Genomic DNA, 4,315 nt, shown 5'->3' on the forward strand with positions numbered 1-4,315 from the left:
ACCCCCCCCCCCACACTCTTTCCCATGTAATAGATGACAAAAACCTGATTAGATAGACAAAAATTAATCAGATTAAAACAGCCCACCAACAAGCCCATAACAACCCCTAGACTTAGAAATTCCGGTGGTGGCAACCCTCTCTTGTCCCCTCCCTCTTCGGGAGCTTTGTACTATCATTTTGCTATCGCTCAAACCTTGCTTCGCTGCCCACCACTCTTCTTCTGGTCTACCTCTTCATTCTCCAGAGTGGCGTGATCAAGAACCGCGGGCACCAAAGGAAGAGAAATCCTGTAACATCTGAATTAGGGTTCTCTAGAGAAACAGAGTGAATAGAATATATAAATATATGTGACTTTTATTTTAATGTGGTCAAATTTCTGAGTCTTTTAAAAAATATGTTGTGCTATTTGCATCTTGATTAAATGGATCTATCCTATCCCAACGTCATAAAATTATGTATCTATATCTATAGATATAGATAACATATCCTTTATATTTGCTTCCAAAAGTTTTAGTATTTTGGGCAGTGATTTTTGTCTGCTTTAATTACTACTATAGTCCAAATGTCTGGAAGAGCGTTGGCACAAAAAAGGGCAGCCAACATTTGTTCAAAGAGTGAAAGGAGGGGCACCTGGGTGGCTCAGTGGGTTAAGCGTCTGCCTTTGGCTCAGATCATGATCTGCATGGGGCTCCCTACTTAGCAGGGAGTTTGCTTCTGCCTCCCCCTGCTCTTGCACTCTCTCTCTCTCAAATAAATACATAAGATATTTTTTTAAAAAGTGAAAGGAGAGGAAATGTTCAGGGGAAAACAAAGTAAGAATAGAACATCAAAATGGTTAAGGGGAGATGGAATTTCTTTCATCTGTGCAAGGTAGAGAGCATTGCCTTGTGGCATATGTTTCCGTACTTATTGATTGGAAATCAATGGGTGCCTATTTAGGGCATGATAAATCCTTGTATCTGGCCATTATCCAAGACAAAGTGAAGTTAGCTGCTGTCTGACTCAGCTGCAAGATAAAACCAGGTAATAATAGCCTGCAGATGTGGGGCTGTCACGCAGGAGTGGCTTCACCCAGCTGCTTAGGCATCACCCATTATGAGTTCTAAACTGGTTCCTGATTTGACAATATGTTTACCCTATTGTTAGGTGTGTTTAATGAATACCTTTATAGCCTCTTTATATTGCATTTACTTTTTATACAGCATTAGATAACACTTTTATTTTGGCTTTACACTGATAAAGATAATCTAAGTTTTAAGCTAGTGGACCCAATGAGGTTATTTCAGGCAATCATAAATTTTAATCCAAACATCAAATTCTCCTCTTGAGGTACTTGATTTTCCTTGAGCTAATGAGGAGATACTTTCCATAGCCTCACAGGCTCTGACCTTCAAAGCGGTATCGATCATGACATCAATTGCTTTCATTAAACCCACATACATTGTCCCTTGAACCAATGCAAGAACTGTCTCGTATTGTCCCAAGGAGTAGCGGTATGATATGGCTCCCATTGCCCTTTAGGCTAAGAGCAAAGGCAGATCCTTTTCAGAAGCTGCAGTGATAGAAACCAGGGTTCCCAAACCGAGCCAGTGAAATCTCCCGTGGGATTAGCACGGTTGAGAGGGAAGATGTGAATCACTGGGATAAGTTAAAGATTGACATCTGGCTAGAAGAAAAATAGAAAACTGGTACTTCTGTGGATGTGAAACTTCTGGGCAGAACTTACATCTTTGCATACCATGGGACCCTGATATCATACCCAAGAACTGAGGACATACTTTTTATCTCTTACTAATTATCTTGCTTTTATCAAGTCTGCTTCCTGTATGACACACATATTTAGCATATCATGACTCACGGTTAAAGGTTACTTCCCAATTTATCTGAACATGTTCCATCATGTCACTGGTTGTCCATACCTGGTACACAATGTCTTCTGGCTGGGCCCAATGTTACGTCAGATAACCCCTAAGGATAGCTAAATATTGAGGGCTCCAACACATGCATTGTGAGCTGCGCAGAGCTGCAGCCTTACCCCCAAATTCCCACAGTCCCTACCCCACCCCCACTGGCCCCACCCATATCTCCTCCCTCTGCTCTCTACCTGGATTCCAGCCCCTCTCCTGTCCTGCATCTGTCCTACAGCCAGATCAGAGTTCATGGTTTTCTATGCTTTCTTATTCCAGTCTGCATGTTTCTCTAGTCCACAGAGCTTTTAACTGTCGGAGTGAAATCTCTCCACCTGGTATTTCTCCTACGTCACACAAATATAAAGTTTACAGATTCTATCACTTGAAGTAGTATCAATGAGCACCTAGTGAATATTGTAGGTAGAAATATTTTGTAGATAGAATTTTGTAGATAGAAATATATTGTAGATAGAACATGGTAGAGAGACAATGTAGATAGAAATATTTAACCTATACTCGAATATTGCTGGGTTTATTCTGGTGTACTTTCTCACTCCATTCACTCAGCGGTATTCCAGGCATTGTTTTAAAGTCTGATGTGTAGACACCAATTGTTATCATTATTTGTTTCAATACATTGATTACTGTCATCCATTACTTGAAAGAAGAGCTTGATCACGTCTCTATAGCTTGGTTTGCTCCCATAGAGCTCAGCCTCTTCCCACAGATACCTCCCAAACACATTACTGGGCATTTTTAATCATTAAATAAGTTGCCTGGTTCTCTGAATAGACACCATTCTGCAAGAGGACGATGGTACATATTCAGTCTTCCCCAAATATAAGGGTTTACAGATAATTATAAGTCATGCCGCTTATCAATAGAGGGAGAAGTCACTTGTTTTAGCTACTATATATGCCAGGGAACTCCGGCTCTGAAGAGTAGCTGCTATCATCAAGAGCAACAGGATAGGGCAAATGTACTGGAAAAGGAGAATAAAATTAAAGGATCAACTTCAAAGACTGTTGGAGCTTGGGTTATATTGTATTTACCACATATCCTTTTGTCAGCTTACTTGATGGTTAGCTCTCCACTTTGTGGCTTAGTTCCTAGATAGTTCATTTGGACAAAGTTAATATTCCTTTTTCACCTAAATCTTTTGTTACATTAATAAAGTTGTGAATCCTTATTCTGGTTTGTTCAGTAGATTGCTATCGAATTGTTTCCCAATTTATGTAAATAAGAATTTATAAAGACTAAGCAAACAAGCAAAGTTTGATTCTAATCCAAATAGTACATGATTAAAATCAAGTCTGTCCATTTTGTTAAAAATGGTAACTGTCAATATTGATATATGTTTCATTTTTAACATTTAATTGATATAAGAAAAATAATACCCTAAGATAGCTAATTTAGAACACTTGTTTCTATTTTTTCTTTGCCCCAGAATAATTTATAGATTTTATTTATTTATTTATTTATCTATTTATTTATTTATTTATTGCAAGAGAGAGTGAGCCCAAGCAGTGGGAAAGGCACAGGGAAAGGGAGAGGGAGAGAGAGAATCTCAAGCAGACTCCACACTCATCGTGGAGCCTGAAGTGAGGCTCAATCTCATGACCCTAGGATCATGGCCTGAGCTGAAATCAAGAGTCAGACACTTAACCCACTGAACCACCCAGGCAACCTTGTCCAAGAGTAATTTAAAAGGGTGATTATAAATTTCCAAATGAAAGTATTACATTTTGTTTTGATTTTTTATTATTTTGTTGTGCATTTCCACATTTTTTTGCATTATGCTTGAGAACGTGGTCTTATGTGAATTCTGATTTGGGAACTCTAAAATGATTCAGTGTGGCCTAACATATCATCAATTTGGTAAGTATTTGACGTGGACTTCACAAATAAGTGTTTATTTTCACATATTAAGTGTAGGGCTTGCTATCCTTTTATTAATAAGAACTGTTAATTCCATTAAAATTTTTCAATTTTTACCATTCCCATTTTGATATTTTTATTTCCGAGTTATAATTAATTTTCCTACTCTGGTTGGGGATTTCTCATTTTCTCCTTGTCATTCTGTCAAATTTTGCTTGCTATATATTTGAAGGTGTATTGATAGGTACATTAGCAATTCATGATTTTCTCACTAATAAAGATTTTTGCCATATAGTCTAGCTATTTTTATTTTTATATTGCTACATTTATCTTCTTTATATTAGTGTTTGCCTTGTATATCTTTCCCATTCTTTCTGGTCACTTTTTAATGTAAGATTTTTTAATATCAAAAAGTTAGAATTTGTTTTTATCCCCCACAGTATAACAGCTTCTGCTTTTTTTTTTTTTTTTTTTTAGGTAGGCACCATGCCCAATGGCTCACACTCACAACCCTGAGATCAAAGGT

This window comes from Ursus maritimus, unplaced genomic scaffold (genome assembly GCF_017311325.1).
Source record: "Ursus maritimus isolate PB19 unplaced genomic scaffold, ASM1731132v1 scaffold_9, whole genome shotgun sequence".
Classification (NCBI taxonomy): Eukaryota; Metazoa; Chordata; class Mammalia; order Carnivora; family Ursidae; genus Ursus; species Ursus maritimus.